The 23853-nt window shown below is 34.3% G+C and overlaps 1 long non-coding RNA gene across 1 annotated transcript; it reads left to right on the top strand.

Moving 5' to 3' along the window:
• Positions 1 to 249: 249 nt before the first annotated feature.
• Positions 250 to 1190, top strand: LOC141699754 (uncharacterized). The gene is made up of 3 exons (XR_012566091.1): positions 250 to 483; positions 565 to 668; positions 930 to 1190. It is a non-coding gene; the product is annotated as an uncharacterized LOC141699754 (long non-coding RNA).
• Positions 1191 to 23853: the final 22663 nt, after the last annotated feature.

Below are 23853 nucleotides of genomic sequence, written 5' to 3'. Positions count from 1 at the left end.
AGGGCTTTCCTTTTCGTTGTCTGAACTTTCTGATTCCAGCTCAATGCGATGAGCTTACTGTTGACATTGTCCAGGTGACACATACCTTCTGTACATTCTTCTTGCTTGTAATATTAAGCTAGGCCATTTTGTATAGCTATCTGATATTGAATATAAAAATTTAATGTTATGATCAAGAAATTCTTATCATTATATACAATTGCTAAAGTAGTATCAAATTTAATATTATGTTTCCTTGCCCAGATGGCAGGCTTTGCTCTATACAGAAGATACATATCCCAGTTCAAGAAGATGCTCAATATCATTTCCCGAAAGTTTGTCAGTGCACTTGAACAACGACCAGATCTAGCCAATGTAGTCATGAACACTTCTTCCTGTATGCCTGCCTTCCTTCTGTCCACACAAAATTGCAAATATGAGTTCAATTTTCAGCACAAATATTATGTTTTCACTTGAGAAACTGTCCTTAACATGCTAAACTAGGTATGTTTCTAACCTTACACAAGATAAAATTTGTTCTAGTTAACTAGGTTGAATATCTTTTATTAAAAAGTGTGTTGATAGTCATATAATGCAGGTGAGAGGGGAAAGGGATAAATTCAGCAGGTGATCTGTTGATAGTCCTGACCAGCAGAGTTGCTACCATCCACATGTACAGAAAAAACCAGGTGCCAAGTTCTATTTTTCTTAAAACTTATAGATTTTAAATCTCTCTCAAATTACTCTTTCTTATTTAAAAAAATCTAGTGTACATCCCTTTATGATATCTAACAGTATCTAGTGTACATTTAGGTCAATCACATCCAAAAGTTGTCACAAGGATAAATGATTTTCTATGTAATTATGTTGTATGTAATTATGTTGTAATTATGTAATTATGTAATTATGTAATTATGTTGTCGATTTATTTTGAAGATTGTTTTCTCCAGATTGGGAAATTGCCTATCACATGCTGTAATGATATTGCAAGGACAACATAGCTCTTGCGGAAGACGTGAAGAGAAGCTGAAAATCCTTGTAGACTCTATATTTTCTTTAATTTGTAGTAGAAATCTTAGACTCATGAAGGCAGTGATATCAATATGCTTTTAGCTTTTGTATAACTATGTTGCTGTGATTTTCGATCATGGATTAACTTTAGAACTTTTGTTTAGATTTGCAAAGTTAATTTCATTTGATTACTTGTTATATTTTGTGTAAGACAACGCTTTTAACAACCAAGCTTCATTAAAATATCATATTTTTAATACTAAAACAATGCTTTCGAACACAAAACTCTGGTGCAAAATTAACTCTCACAACACTAGTAAACCATTGTCTATATAATATTAAGATAATGTATCAAAGGTATTCATGCAATACGTTTGGACAAATAAATAGTTGTATGTATCTGATCATGCTATACATTAAAATCCAAAACTGTTGTGTGTAGAAATTTATTACAAGAGTTCTACGAGCTCAATTTCATTTTTGTTGTCTATCTGAATACACAACAACATTTATACAACAATAAGTGTTGTAGGATTGGTTTTAATGTTATACCTTACACAACGGTTTTCTGAGTTTGTGAGAACCCTCGAGTAATGTCGCTTTTTATGACGAAAACAAGTAAAAAACGTTGTCTTTTCTGGATGTAATACAACGGGCTTAATCCATAATCATTGTCTGTATAATCTCAGACAATGTTTTTTAGCCGTTGTCTGATCCAACTAACAGACGACGGCTCAATAGTCAACGGAAAAATAGGGTATCAGACAACGGACATAAACCGTTGTTGAAGCTTGTTTTCCTTGTAGTGTAAGCAGTTGTCATTTCTCTGGTGCTACCATCAGTGTGTGCTGATTCTAAATCTATGATTTTACATAAAGTAAAGGGCTTCTTAAGGAACTTGCTCATTTCCTTCTGCCTCAGGGATTTCAGTGATGAAAAGCTTATTTTGTTATCCAATGTATCAACACTGCGTTTCCTCTTTCTGTTACTCTCAACAGATATAGCATCATTTTGCACCTTCTGATTCCCTTCTGTTCCAGGGATGTAGAGGCTGAGAGAAAGATCATAAAACAATATAGAGCAATAAATTAATATTGTTGTCACTAGCTATCCAATTATTGTTGTGACAGTAAGATGTAAAGACAAGATTGGAGAATATCAAATAAGTAACATAGTGGCATAACAAAATAAACAATCATAAAAAGAACTCTGTAATCTATAAAAATAATAATTAAAGGCTCATACCAAATTACCGCTACTAGAGATATTTCCCCTCTGCTGCTGCTGATTCTGCAGGGTGTTTGCTGTACTTGCGATTCTAGCATTAAGATCATCAAGGAGAGCTTGGCCATAGGGACGACCTCTCTTTAATTTTCGTGAAGGCTTAACAATACCAGAAGTCTGACCAATTGCTTTTCTGATCTCCTTAGGTTGTCTGTCGAATTCTTCACCTGCAAAAAGTAAGGAGACTTTGAACTGCAAACCATATTTAGATAAAGAATATTATTAGAGAAAGAAAATTGGAAGTCTAACCATTATCTTCAATGTCAATGATGATAGTTTTACCCTTGTCTAAACAAGGCTGTTTTTCTGCTTGTCGAAAAGTATTAGTTGTCAGCTGTTCCAGTGAAGGGGTTAATTCGATCACTCCGTCATCATCACTGTCATCCAAGATGATGACTTCAATACTAGCTTTATTAGATTCTCCTGCAGGGTAGGGTTCTTAGGTAGTAAGTAGACTTTTAACTAGAAACCATTTTAGATAAAAGAATTGTTAGAGAAAGAAAATGAGAAGTCTAACCATCATCTTCAACTTCAATGATGACACTTTTACCCTTGTCTAATTCTTCCGGTGAAGGGGTTAATTCGATCACTCTGTCCTCATCACTGTCATTCAAGATGATGACTTCTGTACTAACTTTATTTGAGTCTCCTGCGATGTAGGGACCTATATAAAAAATTTTAGAAGGAAAAGAAACCGAAAATGAGAAAAAAGAACATAATACTGAAAATGATAGAAGTGTTCAGTAGTCAAAGTTTCCACGCACAAGTATAAATAGACCTATATATTTATCTAGGCTTTTCTTGGAGAGTAAACCCTCTTCTCCAAAGAATTATATAGAGCACTTAATTCTATTATGAAATTTCATAAAATTCGTTACTAATGTAGAATAATAATGTATATTTGAATATATAATAAAACGTTTAACAATTAAGATTGGAAAAAATATATTGATTTTAAATTTGATTTCACAGTTGAATAATTTTGGAAAGAGTGATTTTAATAATGATTCTCTACAGAGCTCTATCTCCCTCTATGGATTGTCACGCATCTAGGCCTTTCTTTATATCTATACCAATATTTAAATTAAACAAAATTTAAGAGGGTGGCCGGGCTCGAACCCAAGACCGCTACCAATAACAATATATTTAAATTAAACAAAATATAAGAGGGTGAGAGGGTTGAATTACGATGGTACTATGTTAAGGACAAACCCAAAACCCGGATATTCTCGGACAAGAAGTTCATATATATAAAAAAGAAGCACATATACCTCCTGCTGCTCTGTGCTTAATTGAAGAATCTTTTCCTGCCAAAGGAATACAGATCTGCTTGGGAATTTTGTTCAGCATTCAATCTTTGCTCAGCAGAAGTGCTAGAGCCTACAACTCTCCCGACACAGATTTCACAGCGCAATGATCTAAAGCGAGGAACATCAAGTGGTCGTCGTAGCCTTTCATAAAAATTTTCAGCGTTATTAGAACCATCAAAGGGGTTGCACACCTCTGGATTTTTAACCCTCATGTCAGCCACAAATCTTCTGGCCAGACACAATATATTAAATCGTAAGAGAACGATATTATTGTGTCATGAATAATATTCAAAACATCGAAAAAACATAAAATTTTCAAGACATCTACATAATATGCATAAAATAAAATATATGCTAATGAAATTGCATAGTATGAACTAAAGGAGACAGTTACCGCAATGAGAAATGCTGACAGCTTTGTTCTTCCTGTCGCTACACAACTGAAGTCATTGCGCCGTCTGAAGATATCGATTTAGTGGCCTCTACAAGTTGTTCCAAAGATTTTGAGGCTGTAGAACAACACTTATTCATTTTGAAGCAAGACTACATGAAGAGGTAAATAAGGAAGGAATATGTTGCTTCTACACGAAGGCAACTGTTGAACAAAGCAAGCTATGGAATAAGAAGTTGTCTCACTTGAATTTCAAGGCAATTAACACTCTGGTCAAAATGGAGTTAGTGAAGACATGCCTAGAGTTTGCTCAAGATGAAGTATGTGATGCTTGTCAAAAAGGGAAAATGAAAAGATCAAGTCACAAGAGTAAAACTGTGAATTCTATAAGTGCACCTTTGCAACTTATTCATATGGGCTTATTCGGACCAGTTAATGTCCAATCAATTTCAAGAAAAAAGATATGCACTTGTGATGATGGATGACTACTCAAGATATACATGGGTAGAATTTATGCACTCTAAAGATGAAACTCCATACATCATAATTGAACACATCAAGAAGATTGAGAAGCAGGCTGAAGATCAGAACTGTGTGAAAAGGTTGATGAGTGATAATGGAACAGAATTCAGGAATGCAACCTTAACTGAATTCTGCAAAAATAAGGGCATTCTTCAAGAATTCTCAGCTGCTAGAACACCTTAGCAAAATGGGGTAGTTGAGAGAAAGAATAGAACACTAGTAGAGGCTGCTAGAACAATGCTGCAAGATACAAAATTGCCAACTAGTTTTTGGGAAGAAGCTGTGAAAAGTGCATTCTATACTCAAAATAGATATCTCATTAAAAAAAATCTTGGCAAGTCACCTTACTCAATCTTGTCTAAAAGAAAGCCTACTGTGAAGCATCTTCATGTGTTTGAAAGCAAGTGCTATGTGTTGAAGGACAACTCTGAATATGTGGGAAAATTTGACTCTAAAGTTTTTGAGGCAATTTTTCTGGGATATTCATTGGAAAGAACTGCATATAAAGTCTATGTGATTGAACAGAAGAAAATTATGGAGCACAAAGATGTTGCTTTTGATGATGATAAGTCTCCAAGCTTGGAATGCCTTGATGAAGATGAAGCTGAAACCCTTATGTTTGAAAATCTCAACATTGATAGTGATTCTGATGATAAAGCTGAAATTAACATAAATCACAGGATTGAATAAGAGTCTACTAAGCAAGTGAATCATGAAAAATAGAAGCTCATCTCAGACACCTGAATTTGATAGAACAAACTCAGGGGGAGAAAGAGGAGAAAAATCTGGAAGTCATGCCAGTGATGAAGAAGAAGCAGAAAATACAAGTCAACAAACTCACACAGGGAAGTGGGATATAATTCACACTAGAGAAGCAATTATTGGTGATCCAACTGCTGGAGTGAGGACTAGAAGTGCAACTGCAAATAAATGTCTTCATGCATATTTTCTGTCACAAGTTGAGCCAAAAAAACTGAAGAAGCCCTTCCTGATCCTGATTGGATATCTGTAATGCAAGAAGAGCTAAATCAGTTTAAAAGAAATAAAGTTTGAAAATTGGTTTCTGCACCAAAGAACATAAGCATAATTGGAACAAAATGGGTGTTTGGGAACAAGATGGATGCAAATGGAATTGTTGCTAGAAACAAAGCAAGGCTGGTTGCAAAAGGCTACTTATAGGAGGAAGGAATTGATTATGATGAAACTTTTGCTCCAGTTGCAAGACTTGAAGCAATAAGGAATTTTTTTGGCATTTGCTGCACATTCAAATTTCAAGGTATATCAAATGGATGTGAAGAGTGCATTCCTCAATGGTGAGCTAGAAGAAGAGGTTATGTGTAACAGCCACCTAGCTTTGAAGATCCAGAATTTCCAAATTTTGTATACAAGCTCCTCAAGGCTCTCTATGGACTCAAACAAACACCTAAAGCTTCGTATTACACACTGTCAGAATTTTTGATTAAGCATGGATTCACTAGAGGTACCATTGACAAAACTCTCTTCTACAAGAAGCATGGTGATGATATGATCCTAGTACAGATCTATGTGGATGATATTATCTTTGGTTCTACTAATGAAAAGCTTTGCCAAAGATTTTCTAAGCTTATGCAGAGTGAATATGAAATGAGTATGATGGGGGAATTAAGTTACTTTCTTAGACTTCAAGTCAGTCAAAGAAGTGATGGAATCTTCATCAGCCAAACTAAGTATATCAAAGATTTATTGAAAAAGTTTGGCATGATTGATTGTTCACCTGCATCTATACCTATGTCTACAACAACAAAGTTGGATGAAGATAAATTGGGCAAGAGTGTAGATATTTCAAGCTATAGAGGAATGATTGGATCATTGCTTTACTTAACTGCAAGTAGACCAGACATCATGTTTGCAACATGTCTGTGTGCAAGATTTCAAGCTAATCCAAAATAGTCATATTTGATGGCTGTAAAGAGAATTTTTAGAAACTTGAAGGGGACTCCAAACTTGGGATTATGGTATCCTAAGAGAACTAGTTTTGAAGCTGTTGGATACACAGATGCAGATTTTTCTGGATGCAGGATTGACATAAAGAATACTAGTGGAAGATGTTAGTTTCTTGGGCAAAGAATTGTATCCCGTTACAGCAAGAAACAACAATTTATGTCAACTTCCGCAACTGAGGCTGAATACATAGCTGCTGGAAGTTGCGGTGCTCAAGTGCTTTGGATTAGAAATCAACTAATGGACTATGACCCAATGTTACAAAAAATTCCAATTATGTGTGACAATACTAGTGCTATATCTATTGATATTTGAAGTTGTACAGAGACACTCGACGGATAAGTGATATCCATCGGGTGAGTGGTAAAGCTATCCGACGGATAACTGCTGTTAAGCTTATCCATCGAGATACAATCACTACTCGACGGATGAGCAATATCCATCGAGAGAGTAGGAATGAATGAGGTGGGAAGAGAAACTATTGTTGACTCTGTGTTGATTGAAGTTATTTGAGACACAGATGTCACAATAGTATATGAAATAATTAGCAAGTGAGCCAACAAATCATCTAAAAGATGATGCTCACTTGCACTAGATTTTGGCTTCCCCAACAGAGTTAAAGAAGGGGAATCAGGAATTGAAGTGTTTATCATATCCACTTCCAGAGAGTTTGTTGGTGAGTATGGTGTTTCAGAGGCTTCTATTATAAGAGATTTTGGCTGTGACTCCACATTTATTGGAGCCACATCAAACTGAATTTGAGAAAGTGCAGGGACTGTGTCTTTAGCACCAGTTTGCACTGTGTGTGTGCCCTGTGTATCCCAAGTGGTTTTGGATTTCTTCTTTCTTGTGTAAGTTTGGGGTGAGCTTGTGTCCCTAACCCTTTTGGCCTGTGCTCTTGGCTGAGAGCTTTGTTCAATAGCCACATCCTTTTGGGAGGATGTAGCTAGAAGTGAGCTTTTGTCCTTTTTAAGCACTGCAGTTTGTTGGGAAATTGCAGTGTGGCTAGGCTGGGATTCACTCAACTCTCCAACCTTATCATTGGGGTTTATTTGATGTTCACCCCTTCCCTCACCTAACTGACCCTCCTTCACACTCCCCTCTTTGGCTTTGGTGGATTTTTCAACTGCTACCTTTTGAGAGATACCAGAGGGGGTTTTCTTTGACTTGGATTTAGAAATTACAGTTGTTTTGGCAGCTTTGGTAGGCAACTGTTTGGTCATTGTCACAGTTGCCATAGCTACTCCTGAACTCAAAGAAATTGAGAAGATTGGAATAGTTCAGGGTATAGATGAACTTACCTCACTTACCTGAGGTGTCTGCATTACAGGAAAGTAGAACATTGGCACATCCCTATGATGGTTGGCTCTGTTCAAATCTGCAATGATTCTTCTCTCCTGAACCCAACAAGCCAATTTGTTGTTTGGGTTCTCAAGTATAATCTTTTGACAAAGATGGTTAGCCAATAGCATGAAAAATCTAGCATAATATACATTCTTTCCCCTTTTGGCTAACTCACCTAGTTTAAAACCTAACTCATACAAGACAAGGTCACCGAAATTGTAAAATTTATCTGTAACTAGCATGTATATCATGTTAAGCATGGAAATGTTCACAAAATCAAAATTACTGATTTTTCCAGAGAAAACTTTAGTCACAACATCACACATGAAACTCCATTCCTTCCTAAGACCTAATCTTCTAATATCACTTAGTTTAGTAGTGGGAAGTGCATAATGCATGGAATTAAGCATATTGATAATATCAGTGTCATTGTATGGTGAAGTTACATTATTATCAGGAATTTTGAAACATGCTTTTATCACATCACTATTGAAACAGAACTCATTACCTTTGATAGTTAGAGTGATGGTTTTGTTAGTAGAGTTGTAGATTGTAGTGGTCCACATCTCTTCAACAACTTCACAGAAAATAGGGGGTGATTCAAGCATGGCATAACTTAACTTACAGTTCTTCACAAAGTCCATCATCTTGTGATAGTCTTCTGATTGCTGAATACCCTTATTGACCAAAGCAGTGAAGTTGTTCTTCTCATAAATGAACCCAGTTTGAGACATAATCTTTACTACAGGTGCCATTGTTAGAGAATGAAAGCTTGAAGAGAAAGAGAATATTTGCTTGAGAGAGAATGAAGTAAAAGCAGTTGAATTTGAGAATGATAAAAGAAAATAATTGGAATGAAATAAGCTTTTATACTGTCTCAAAAACAACGGATAAAAATAATAAAGAAGAGTAAATTAATCAATAAAATTGCCTAAAATAGCCGTTTAAAAATAAACTGTAAAAATTCCACCCATTATCCGTCGTGTAATGCTTACAAACTGTAAGTATACTCGATGGATAATGTTCAAGGAATTAACGATTAAGATTTAGACAATTCGACGGATGAGGATAAACTGATATCCGTCGAGTTTTAAAAGATTCCAGAAAAATAATTGATTTTTATTTGCAAATAGTATATCGACGGATGACTTAACTCGATGGATAATAGTCATCCGTCGAGATGCAAATTTTGACTTAGCCAAAATTTCATCCAAGACTAAAAATTAGCTAAATTTCTGGCTACATTTCAATTTGCAGAATAACTCAGATAAATTTAGGAGTAATTAAGCATACCCAACTCACTTACCAACCTTAAAAAGGTTGATTCATCCAGTGGCTTGGTAAAGATATCTGCAAGTTGCTTCTCACTTGGAACAAAATGTAACTCTACAGTACCATTCATTACATGTTCCCTTATGAAATGGTACTTGATGTCTATGTGCTTTGTTCTTGAATGTTGCACTGGATTTTCAGTGATGGCAATTGTACTTGTGTTATCATAGAAAATAGGAATCCTCTCAACTTGTAAACCATAGTCTAGCAATTGATTTTTCATCCATAAAATCTGTGCACAGCAACTGCCAGCAGCAATATATTCAGCTTCAGCTGTAGAAGTAGAAACTGAATTTTGCTTTTTACTGAAATAGGACACAAGCTTGTTTCCTAGAAATTGACAGGTTCCTGTTGTGCTCTTTCTGTCAATTTTGCAACCTGTATAATCTGCATCTGAATAACCAGTTAGATCAAAACCAGAATCTCTAGGGTACCAAATGCCAAGTTTTGGTGTTCCCTTGAGATATCTGAAAATTCTCTTAATAGCTATCAAGTGAGATTCTCTAGGATCAGCCTGAAATCTAGCACATAAACATGTAGCAAACATTATATCTGGCCTACTAGCTATTAAATACAGAAGTGAGCCAACCATGCCTCTATAGCTTGATATATCCACAGACTTTTCAGTAGTGTTTAATTCAAGCTTAGTTGCAGTGGCCATGGGAGTTTTTGCAGATGTGCAATCCATTAGATCAAACTTCTTTAAAAGATCAAAAATATATTTAGTTTGACTAATGAATATTCCATCACTAACTTGTTTAACTTGTAAACCAAGAAAGTAAGTTAGTTCTCCCATCATACTCATTTCATACTTACTTTGCATCAATTTGGAAAACTTTTTACAAAGTTTCTCATCTGTAGAGCCAAAAATAATATCATCTACATAAATTTGGACAAGTATGCTAGAGCCATTAACATTTCTGAAAAATAAAGTTTTATCTACAGTACCTCTTGTGAAGTGATTTTCCAAAAGGAACTTTGATAAAGTGTCATACCAGGCTCTAGGTGCTTGCTTCAGTCCATAAAGTGCTTTCAGTAGATAATAGACATATTATGGAAAATTTGGATCTTCAAAGCCAGGAGGTTGACTAGCATACACTTCTTCCTCCAAATCTCCATTCAGAAAGGCACTTTTGACATCCATTTGATAGACTTTGAAATTGGCATGGGCTGCATAGGCTAAGAAGATTCTGATGGTTTCAAGTCTTGCAACAGGAGCAAAGTTTCATCAAAATCTATTCCTTCTTGCTGACAATAAACCTTAGCAACCAATCTAGCTTTATTCCTGATTACTATGCCATTTTCATCCATCTTGTTTCTGAATACCCACTTGGTGTCTATTGGATTCTTTCCTTTAGGCTTGGGTATCAGCTTCCATACTTTATTCCTTTCAAATTGGTTTAGCTCCTCCTGCATAGCTAAAATCCAATCAGGATCTAACAAGGCTTCTTCTACCTTCTTTGATTCTTCCTTTGACAGAAAGCTGCTGTATAGACATTCTTCCTGAGTTGCTCTCCTTGTTTGAACTCTAGAAGAAACATCACCAATAATAAGTTCAAAGGGGTGATCTTTTGGTCCATTTCCTTGGTTGAGGTAGATTAGCTCTAGATGAAGAAATCTCAATGTTGTCTTGATGTGTGATTTAGTTTTGATTGCTAGAAACTCCCCCTGAGTTTGTGGATCTTTGATTTGAGAAAGGGGTAATTTCTATAGGGTGATCTACCTTGACTTCCTGCTCCTTTGATAACCCAACGGATGGTGAATTTTGAGTACCGACGGATGAGGCAGGTTGTCTTCCGCGGATAACACAGATTGCCTTCCGACGGATGAAGCATTATGTAACTCGACGGATGTTGAATTTTGTGCTTCATTGGTGGTAGATTTGTCTGCATTATCCTTAGACACTGTTTCTTGATCACTCTCATCATCACTTTCATCACTGACCATCTTAACATTGTCGAATTTGAGGCACTCATGGTAATCTCCATCTTTCAGTCCTTAAATCTTTTTATCATCAAACACAACATGTATAGATTCACAACAATGTTGGTTCTTAGATTGTAGACTCTATATGCTTTACCAACAGCATATCCAACAAAAATTCCTTCATCTGCTTTAGCATCAAACTTCTCATTTTGATCAGTTTGATTTCTCAGAATATAGCATTTACAGCCAAAGACATGAAGAAAGTTAGAGTTGGCTTCTTGTTCTTGAACAATTGATAAGGAGTCATGCATCTTGCTTGATTAATCTGAGAGATGTTCTGAGTGTAGCATGCAGTGTTACAGCTTCAGCCCAGAAATATGTTGGTAATTTTGATTCTTCAAGTATTGTCCTTGCAGCTTCAATAAGTGATCTGTCTTCCTTTCCACTACTTCCATTCTGTTGTGGAGTCCTTACTAGCAGAGAACTCATGTAAGATTCCATTTTCCTCACAAAATGCTCTCATGACATAGTTCTTGAACTCAGTTCCATTGTCACTCCTGATTCTTCTAACTTTGAAATCCAGGATGATTGTTAACTTGCCTTATGTGATTGATGATGATTTCACTAGCCTCATCTTTGGAATTTAGGAAATATGTCCAAGAGAACTTTGAGAAATCATCTACAATTACTAGGCAAAATCTTTTCTTCGAATTGACAATACATTGACTGGTCCAAACAAATCCATGTGAAGCAATTGCAGAGGCTCTTCAATTGCTGAATCAAGTTTCTTCCTGAATGATGCTTTGATCTGCTTCCCTTTTTGGCAGGCATCACACAGTCCATCCTTTGTAAACTCCACTAGAGGAATGCCTCTTACTAGTTCTTTCTTTACTAGCTCATTCATGGTCTTGAAGTTTAAATGGGATAGCTTCTTGTGCCATAGCCAACTTTCATCTTGACTTGCTTTACTGAGAAGACAAGTTACAGATTCTGCTTTAGTTGAGTTGAAGTCAGCTAGGTACACATTTCCTCTTCTCACACCAGTGAGAACCACTTTGTTGTTTTGATTATTAGTCACAACATAGGCTTCTTATTGAAGGTTACTGAGTTGCCTTTATCACAAAGCTAGGCTGATACTCAACCAAATTGTGTTTGAGACCATCCACTAAGGCAACCTCTTAATGATGACATTATCCTTTGAAATCAAGCCATATCCCACAGTATAACCCTTGCTGTCATCTCCAAAAGTAATACTTGGGCCAGCTCTCTCCTTAAAACTCCGTGAGCAGGGTAGAATCACCAGTCATGTGTCTTGAACAACCACTATCCAAGTACCAAAGATTCCTTCTGTTTCCCTGCACACACCAAAATCAAATCAAGTTGATTTTGGTACCCAAGTTTCCTTGGGTCCTGCCTTGTTAGCTTTCTTCTTCTGTTTTCTTAGGTCTTAACTCATTTGACTTAGGAATTCAGATTCTTCCTTAGTCATTTGGGTTGGCCCTTTGAAACCATTTAATGCAACAGAATTATCATGCATATTATGGCTAACAGGAATTGACATGCTTGATGCAAACATGTTATTCCAGTAAGGCATGCTAAATGGCATTTGAGGCATATTGTATGCAACATAATATGGATAAGGTGCAAATGATATATTAGCAAACTGTGCATTCATATTCTGTGTAGGCATAGCATTAACAGGCATGGGAGGCATGACATTTATGTTGGGAAATTGAGACTGAACAGACATGGGAGTAGGCATGGCAGATTTGCAATTAACAGACAAATGATTTACACTACCACACTTGACACAGATTTTTCTAGGAGCATATTTATCAGGTGTGTAGTTATTGTGTTTGTTAATCCCTACTTTACCATTCCTATTGTTTTTCCTTTTAGTCTCTATTTTTACCTCAATTTTCTCAAGTCTGTCACTTAACTGTTTGACAGTCATGTGACCAACATTAGCCTTTTTCCCTTTCTTAGCTTGACTTGACTCTCCTGAAACAAAGTTCTTGGAAACAGACCCATACTTTTCATTTAGCTTGATTAATTTGGCTTTGCTAATGGGTTTGCTTACAGCCGACGGATGAGGATTTCATCATTCGACGGATAACACTTTTTGTTATCCGACGGATAGTCCTCATCATCCGTCGAGTCTACATCTGTCAACAACCCATCTACCAAAATAGGTTCTAGTTTCTCTTTATTCTTCTTCCAGGCTTCATCACAAAAAGACTCAATTCCTTGAACTTGGTGATTTGAGCATGAACATCCCTGGATGTTTCCATGTTTTAATCACCTCTTGTTCATGCTCGAGCTGCTTCTTTCAAAATTTCTTCCTTTTTCAAGGACTCAGTTATTCACTCCTTGGCAATCTTACACTCAATTTTTAGTTTCTCAAACTCAACAAACTGAGACTCAAGCACATTATTCCTCTCACTTAAAAACAGTTGTTTTCTTGATTTTAGCATTTTCTTTAGTGAGAGACTTAAGTGTAACACGCAAATGATACAATTCTGTAGACAAGTCATTTTTGGCATCATTAAACTCAGCTTTAGATAAATGTGCAAGGTTGTAGTGATTAACTGATTGCTTGAGGAACTTATCTCTGTTTCATCAGACTTGGCCATTAGGGCTAGATTGAAATAGCTGACATTTTCATCTTCAATCCAAACCATCTGCTGCCCAGTCATTTCTCTTGTGTAATAAAAGCCCTTTCCCTTTGTTGAGTAGATCAAAGTATTTTTGCTTATAATCCACAGACTCAAACCTTTTCTTACTGGAATCTGACTTTCTACACTCATTGTTAAAATGCCCTGCCAAGCCACATTGAAACATTTGAATTTTGACTTATCCACCATGTTTCTATTTGGCTTGGCTGCTCCAAAGTTCTTTTTGAACTTGAGCTTGGAAAATCTTCTGGAAAGAATTGCTAGGTGCTCATCAATGTCCTCCATGTCATCTTGGCTCAATGAATCTTCACTTTCTGCTACAAGCCCCTTACCCTTATTCTCACAGACCTTTGAAGTTGATTCTTCAGCTTCCATTTTCACTTCCTTCTCCTTTTCCAGATCAGCAACTAGTGCAATGGATCCTCCTTTCTTCTTTCCTCTCTCCATTCTTTCATCCTGCTCTATTTCAAGCTCATAGGTCTTCAGAATGCCATACAGTCTCTCCAAAGTAACTCCTTATAATCTTGTGAGTTTTCAATGAGACTGTCATTGGTTTCCATTCCTTTGGAAGAGATCTGAGAAATTTCAGATTGGAGTCTTTAGTCTGATAGACTCTTCCATGCAACTTGAGAGCATTTAGTAGTTTTGGAATCTACTAAAATGTCAGTGAGTGACTCACTTTCTTCATTGTGAAAATGCTCATATTGCTGAATCAGGAGCTGCATTTTATTTTCTCTTACTTGCTCAGTGCCATCACAAATTATCTGTATTGTGTCCCAAACTTCCTTGGCAGTTTGCAGTTGATAATGTTATCAAACATGTCTGCATCAACTCCATTGAACAAAATGTTCATGACCTTTTTATCTTTCCTGACTTGTTCAATGTCAGGATCAGACCATTCATGCCTTGGCTTTGGAACAGATGGCTCGTTTCCTGTTGCAGCTCCTCATTGGAACATGAGGGCCTCTTTCTATGCAGTCCACATAGGCCTCATCTTGAGAAAGCATATAAAGATGCAGCTTTACCTTCCAATGATAGTAGTTATCTTTATCAAGAAAAAGAATCTTGACTCCAACATCTTTCTTGTTCATCTTGCTGAATTGTTTTGATCTTTAAACTCTTTGTAGATTAAGACTGCTGATACCATTGTTAGTCCCTTAACAATATAGCAAGAATTACAGAAGAGGGGTTGAATGGAATTCTTGAACCTTTTCTCGAAATAAAAATGTTCAACTCGAATATAGATATAATGTTTTGATTAGCACAATACGGAATAGAACTTAATTGAATCAAAACATAAGTAATTAAAAACAAGAGTCTTTAAAAACTTTCTGGTGGATTTAAACAATTCCACCAGAGATATATATAATATATCGAGATGACTCTGTGTACAGGAATGCTCACAGCTGCTTACAAATGGAACTACTGAGAATACAGGAAATGCTAATGATTTTGCTTACAAAGATTTCTCTGTTTTTGTGTTTCTCAGCTATCTCAGTTAATTTTCTATTTGCTACACTCTTGGTTTATATAATACCAAGATTACAAAGTCAAAAAGACTGAACCAATATAAAAACTATCAGTCTTAAGCTTTGCTGCTTTTTGTCCTCTATTACCCAGTTAATGGCTTCCACAATGTGTTTGTATACATCTCGACGGCTGTGTGTCAGCTTTCACTGTTCAACTGCTGTTTGAATTCTTCATATGATCATCCGTCGACTTTCAGAACATCCGTTGATGGTTTAATTGATCATCCGTCGACTGCTATATTAAACATCCGTTGATAGTCATTTGATCATCCGTCGATGGCTTTGTTCATCATCCGTCGGTAGCTATTTTGTCACTTGACTCTATTTCACTTATGCAGGATTACAAGACATCATTTATGTACAATTAATCAACCTATTCTGCATATCTAGTTAAAGTCAACATGACTTATATGCTACTACAGATTCTATACAAAGGTGCATACATAACTGTGCTACAGACTTATTATTACATAAGCTACTCACTTGATGGATAATAAGTTAATCATCCGTCGGGACTATAATGAGTTATCCGTCGGGACTGTAATTCTTATCCGTCGAGTGCTATAAAATTTCACTAAGAAAAATCTACTTAGATGTTTTGTTTATGTAATCATCAAGTACACAACATATGCACAACATAATCCTCTCAAAAGGGTGAAGTGAATAAAAAGAAGAGAAAATAGGTAACCCTTAATATATTAAATGAAAGTGGTGAGGAACAAACACAACCTGAGTCACCCCTGGTCAAAAGAACAAAGAAGCAAAAGACAACTGAGTTGACCACTCAAGGCACCTCTACATTCTCTCAAGAGGATGTAGTTGTAAACAAGGGACTTGAACAGACTCTAGAGGCATCCTCTCAATAGGGTGTATCTATTGAAAAAACATTCTACCAAATGCACCCTGTAAAGAGTCTGCACAACCATCACTTGATCAAATAGAAGTGTATGGAAGGAGAAACAAGGATGGCACACACAAGGAGAACACATTCCTTGGAGCTCCCTCATCCATTCAGGGGAGCTGCCAACACTCACTACTGACCAAGAACACTTAATCTCTCAAATTTCTTCTTCACATACTGCACTTGAATCCATTCCTAAGGTACAAACTCACTCAAGTGACATGGTTTAAGAAACCTTGCTCACCACCCAGACACCAAACTTAGATGGTGAGAGGCTACTAGCTGGGTAGACCTTGATGACACCATCACAAATATGGGGATTCATCAGTTTTTACTGAAGACCCCATGGTGATAACAAATGCAACTTCATGTGCAAATCAGCCTTCACAGGCTGTTAGGTTTGAGGGTAGTACTCCGAGGGGGAGCTATCTAAATCCTCTCCAATTCAATTGGAGGTTCCTGTTCCAGGAACAACTCCCCTCAAAACACTAACAGAAATTACATTGGCAATTGATGCTAGGAGGCAAGTATATCACATTCAAGTGATAGTGTTCTGAAAGGGACACAAAGGTTTGAGATTGGTGTACATGACAGTAACCCAATCAAATCCCCTCCAATTCAAATGGTGGTTCCCACTTCAAGTGGAGGACAATACACTTTCATAACCACAGTACCTACTGTGAGTCAAACTGTGACTCCTATCACAGGTGAATCTGTTATATTGTCACCTTCTCACCCAACAAATCAACCTTCAACATCTCAACCTCAACAACCACATCTCATCTCTTAGTGTCTCCAAAAAACTGAAGATCAACCTTCAACCATTAAATATCTTATAGTTGACCAGATTAGAGGCCTTGCACAAATCTCACAACAGCTGCTCACATCCAACATGTCAAATCAGGACTACCAAGCTATCATGCTCGCCTACCAGACATATGTCGAAGATAATCAAGCTAAAATTGTTGATGAAGCTAGTCAGGATACAAACTGTGATGCTTGGCTAGATAAAGAATTTTATATTGAAATGGATGCTATGCTAGCTCAGTTTAGGGATGAGTATATCACTCTTCTGGGAAGCAATGCTAGATCTCTAACTCCTCAGAAAGTGTATGATGCCATCAATGATGTATATAAGGCTCAATCAAGGCTTTCCATAATTTTGGAAAAGCACTTCAAATTACACTGACTGGACATCAATATAAAATAATGAAGATGGTGAGGGAAAAGATGGATCAAATCATTCCTTCTCAAACTGAGATCAAAAAATAAATTCATAAACTTTGCTGACCAGATGCAAGGTATGATCTGAGTGGAATGGAAACACATGTCAAGAATCTCAAGACCTCATTTGTGGCCCTGAATGAACAAGTTCAAAATCATATCATTCATTCTAATAATACAAGACTGAAGCTGGATCAAATACACTCTAGCAGATACACTCCTTCATCCCTGCTCATGGATGAAATTTGAAAGGCTGTGCAGGACACTTTTAGGGTTTCTATTTCCTCCACATCTCAATCTTCATCCACACTGCAAGTTCAAAAATTGCAACAACAAGTTTCTTCTCTCCAATCTTTCAATGACTCATTGAGTGTACAAGTACAAGCTCTTACATCCTTAGTGCAGAGTCAAAAGACAGACATCAAAATCCTGGTGGATTCTCATAAGCATTCCCAAATGTAGAATTCTGTTACTTTGGGAGCCATCATGAGGAAGCTCAAAATACCATTGCCCTCACTACTTGAAGATGTAAGGCCAGAATTACCAACTCCCCTACTCATGCCTGTCACTAAGACTAAGGGGAAGATTGAAGCTAGGATTCAATAATCCAAGGATGTTGGTAAATCTAAATCTAAAGAGCCTATTCAGGTTGGCCAAAGTTATTCACATGCTCAAATCTCTCATGATGTTGGAAATGAAAGACTTCTAAAGGCTGCAGAAGGACCAAATCAAGATCAAGAATTCAGTGAACTTCTTGCAGTACTAAGGATGTCTCTTCAAAATAACTACATCACCTACAAGAAAGCATTGGCCAAAAACATCAACTTTATTAGGGCAGTGGTTGTGAAAATTGATAATTACTTGGAGAAGAGAATTATTGTGAATATCAATGATGGTGGTGTGGACAGATGTCTCTAGGTGTCTCTTCCAAATCTTAAAACTTTAAGAGCATCTGAGCCTGATGTAATGATTAAAAGAGTAAATCCAGTTATTCTAGAGGACACCCAGCTGCTAAAAGAGCTCAAAAATGCACAGATAATAACTTTTCCTAAAGCCTATTTATATCTAAACAAAGGGGTGGCATACATCTGTCCAACAACCAAATAATGCAAACATCTTATTGCTTCTAAAAACCATGTCAGATCAAATATAAGGCTGATCATGACTCTGCAGTCTGATCTAAAGTACAAAAGGAGCAAGAAGCAAGAGGATATGGAGATGATAAAGATCTTGGACAAATACCTACTAAATTCTGACACCATGTTGCCAACCACTCATTTTAATTTAAAAGATGACAAGATGATGATGAGCAGAAGCATGATGAGCAAAAACCTTCTGGCTCAAATCCAAGCCAATCTTCAAGAGTAACTTGCAGCAAGGATAAAAATAAGGATGAGAAGAAGGATGATGATAAAAAAAGAGGGGATGAAAGAAGGAGGAAAAATAAGGAAGACAATTCAGGACCACACCAACAAACCCTATAAATCCAAATCAGTCAGTCTCAACCTACCAAACCTTTTAGCTCAAACACTCAACCATCTCTCACCTCAAAGCCAAAATTTCTATACAACAATTTGTTGATGGCCAACTACAACCGAAATAATATTGCGATAGTTAATTAATTTCCAGCAACAACCGTAAAGATTATAACAACAAATTTTGTTATCAAATTTATTTCCTGAAAACCTCCATTAATGTCTTTATTAGTTGTAGATACCGAGTAGAGACCAAATTTAAAATAAACTAATAAAATATTAAAAATAATAGATGTTGTTTTCTATTTTAGAATATACTAAGGATATGACCCGAAAAATCAAATTCATACTTAACGATTTTATATTTATGATAAAATAATTATTTAATCATAATTGTTTGGTAAAAGTATAAAATATTTTATTAAAAATACTATATTTAATAAAAAGATATTTTTATATCCCATAAATTGAAAAAATGAATAAATTTTGATCCGAATCGAAGCGAATTTAACCAGAATCGAATTTTTCCTGATTTTAATCCAAATTTTATTTATTTTTCATCAGATTTAGATGCAAAATGAATCACATCCAATCTGATCTGAATGGTCTCCAGATATATTATAATCCGAAAATAATCCGATCCGAAATCGACCCGGTTATTCAAATTTTCAGTTCTACACCCAATTAACAAACACATAAATATATTTTTTTCATTCTTTTTAAGAAAAACGAGTTCGCACCGAGTCGAGTTCAAAAAAATTCAGCTCGACTCGAGGTTTATCAAGTCTGAATTTGTGATCGAACTCGATAACGAGTTTGAACACAATCGAGCCCCATTTAATCAAGTCAAGATTCGAATTGCTCCACCAATACTAGAATAAAGTAATTTTAAAATAATATCAAAAAATAAAAAGATCATGTTTTTGTGGATGTTGATAAGGAGTTTTAAAATAATAACACAATTCATATGTGGCGTAGTGGTGGAAGATGTGAACATAAATAACTTTTATTAACCTTTGATGTCTCAAATTCAATTCTTCAAAAATAAAATTCATGTTAAGCCATAGTATATATACGATAATTCTAGAGGTACCAAATCGGTACCCAAAATGATTCTTAAATACCACTTATTATGGTTTGATTTGTTATAACTTAATTAGTAATTATGTACCCCGGCCCTACACTCACATAAATTCCCCCAATCACATTATCCCAAATTATCAAGTCACCAATGCCACGTCATTTGAGACCAAATTTTGGTACCTACTCTAGCACTACTCATATATATAATGGATTTTATCAAATCTATACTAAACTATAATAACCGTAATGAGGTATAATTTGGTTCAACCTCCATTTTGGTTATCCTATCTCACGACCATCGATTTTTTAATCAAATTATCAGAATCGTTAAATCTAAATATTAAAATGACGCAATACTAAAACTCACAGGTTTGCATCCTTCCAACAACAAATATTAAATTATTATTTATAGAGATACAAATAAGTTTCAAGGTTCGAATCTCACCAACAACAAACATTATTCAATACTAAAATATGCATAATCATACCATAATAAGTTCGAATCCCTCCAACAAAAAAAGTTATATTTGTCATGTTCGAATCACACCATAATAAGCATTTATTTGTAATGTTAAGAATAAAGTTAATAGTTTAAATTAAAATCATATATAATTATACTATTTCACATAATCTTGAAATTATATACATTTATATAAAAATGATATTCTTATGAATACTTTTTAAAATTTAACTATTTACATGAAATTTTTAATAAAATTTATATAAAATAAATTAAAATATATAAATATTAAAGAATCCGTGAATCGCACGGAGTTTAAGTTATATCTTAAGAAACATAAATAACTTGAATAACTACTTGCACATTTTAAAATTTCAGTTCAAATTCGACTTTTAAATTTTTATGAACTTTAATATGATTTTTTGCAAATTGAGTAGGGTTATAAGAAACTCACTACTCATAATCTTGTGAGAAATAAAATGTTAATCTCATAATTTCAAAGAAAATAATTTGAAATATCATAATTTGTGATTTTTTTTATTTTCACACATAAAATAACTATTATATGCGTTTATAATTTTTTTCAAACTAAATATTTTTCAATGGGCATCTGTTTAATACAATTCTTTTTTTGCATTTTCTCCCACAATTCAAAAAAAATGTTTTTCGTGTTTGAAAATGCAAATTTAACTTACGTTTTTATAACAACGCATATTTGAATTGTGTTTATGCTCCGGCGCAATAAAAACTCGCGTTTTTTCAAGTGATATTGTAATATCTGAAATTTTGGCGAGTTATATTTCCGTGAATTTGTGTGCATTAATTATTTTTATGCAATTTATGTGAAATTATTTATTTTTAATATAATTTATTTCAAAAATTAAATAACTTACTAAGCCACTTATGATCATGTATTTAATGGTTAGTCAGGTCATAAATGTTTCGTGATCATATTGTTAAATTTTGAAAAATGGTTAAACATGATGATGAAAAAGAATGTACCAATACCTAATTATGTGACCCATAAGTGTTTATGTGATTTCTCAAATAAAGTGAATATGAAATATGATAGTAATTTGATTTTCTTATAAGACTAGTAAATGCGAAAAGCTATCTATAAGCATAATTATAAATAGAAAATATAATAAATGATGATATTTAATGTTTGAAAAAGTAATTGATATTTAACATGTGCATGTTTGATAGTATAATCAGTATATGATTTTAAATGATTTATTTTGTGAAATTTGTCTTTAAACTTTTTACAAAATCATTGCAGTATATTTAAATCAATAATTTTTTATAATTTTTAAAATACCCCTAGACACTTTGTAAAAATTATAGTTAAATTTATTTTAGTAATTTAATATTTTTAAAATAATTTTGTCATCATTATTTCTATTATTGAGTATTATCTTGTAAAATACGTATGAAATAATCCACTCGCTCATAAATAATTTTAAAATTGTTGAGAAAAATTTAATTCGTATTCTATATTTTAAAAATAAAAATTGTATTAATCGGTACCATTTTTGAACAATTTTATAAATTTATAGTAAATTTTTAGGTATTTTTAGCATTGATTAAATATAAGAAAATAATCATTTTTTATTTAGGAAAATGCGAGATTTCCCTGCCCCTTTTAACCTAGCTTTGCCTTATCTTTTCTTTCCCCAACAACCTCTCTCTCTATCTCTCTCTCATGCTTGGTTTAGAAAAGAAAAAGAAAAGGTTGGATTATGTGATTTTAATATAGTTTAAGGTATGTGACTCTACCCTATCCAGGGGTATTCAAAAAATCCGCCAAACCGTGAATCCGGATCAAACCACAACAATCTGAACGAAGAAAAACTGAAATCGCTAAAAGCATTTTTAATTGTTAAGTTAACCGAATTGTTTACGCATGAATGATTTTATTACATTTTCCAACAAAAAAAATCGTTTAAACCAAACCGGACTACTATATAATAATATATAAAAATTATAGTATATACCTATAAGCTAAGATTATAAATTATGGTTTTGTGTATGTGTGGGTGTATATCATATTAAAACATCAAGATATTTTTTAAATTAAAACCTGAGTTAATTGTTAATATATTATAGTTATACTCTAATTCAAATACTTAGTATTATATAAGTTAAATTAAAGTATATGACAATCATATATAAACTAAATATATATTACTGATATATAATACTGATATATAATAAATTTTATATTACATTTACTTAAATAACCGTTTCGTTATAAATTTAACAAAAACAAAACAAAAGTAAATGATTATCTTTAAACCGTGGTTCGAAACCAAACCAATCCATTATTTTATGGTCTGGTTTAGTTTGGTTTCGGCGTTTAACTGGTTTGGTTTGGTTTTGATTTTTAAAAAACCGTTCTTACTGGTTCGGTTCGGAAAAACGAGAATCCGGACCATATCAATCCGTGAACACCTCTAACCCTATCTTTTAAGTGGTAAAAAAATATAAATGTTATAAATAACCATTCGTTCTAGAAATCATTACCCTAAAAAGATGGAGAGATTTAAACGCACAACTTGTGAGAGTGTTTATAACGGTCCCGTGTACCATTAGATTCTCTAAACTAACTCAGGTAAAAGGTCTTATGAGAAGAGTGATTTTTAGACTTTTGGTTGTTTAATCTTTTAATTTCAGATACATCTGTGTTATTTGACAGCTCCAAATCGAATTTCTAATTTTATAATTTAAAAGGATTTTAATAAATTTATATTTTTGGTCGATAGTTGTAATTTATTTCATTACTTATGTTGTACTAAATATTTGAAGCGCTATGAGTTATTATTATATCATTTACTATGTAGAGTTTGATTTATAAGTAGTGTCATGACTTCTCAATCTTGTCCTCGAATTCTAGATTGTCACATATATAAAACAATCATTTTAGCTACTTATGAGATTACTGATAAGTTCAGCCCAAATTATAAGTAACCATCCCCAACTTATTTAATTTTGAACAACATAATTAGGCCCATAACTATCAAAGAAGTTAAGCTATATTAGTTTCATACGAATTTTACTCAATATTGAATCACACTCGACTCAAAACTTGGTCAGATCGAACTCTATTCGAGAAGTAATACTAGATACATGAATTCATAAATTTGTATGATAAAAATATGAAATACGAAAGTTGAAATGTAAACTATGTGCATATCATCCTCTATCCTGTCTTAAATTAATGACTAACCGATGATTTTTAATATTGGGCAACTTTGACTTAATCCCTATAAGGTCGAAGCAATTTTTGTTTACAATAAGTTTGAAACAATTTAAAAAATGAAAAGATTTGTATATTTTCCTATGAAATTTAAACGAAACTCAGTTCGATTCAAAATAGTATATATTGAAGAAGTCGATCTTGACTCACTTTCAAATCGTTAATTGTGTT

Source organism: Apium graveolens, unplaced genomic scaffold (assembly GCF_009905375.1).
Source record: "Apium graveolens cultivar Ventura unplaced genomic scaffold, ASM990537v1 ctg1272, whole genome shotgun sequence".
Taxonomy (NCBI): Eukaryota; Viridiplantae; Streptophyta; class Magnoliopsida; order Apiales; family Apiaceae; genus Apium; species Apium graveolens.
This window is presented reverse-complemented; position numbering and strand designations above follow the sequence as displayed.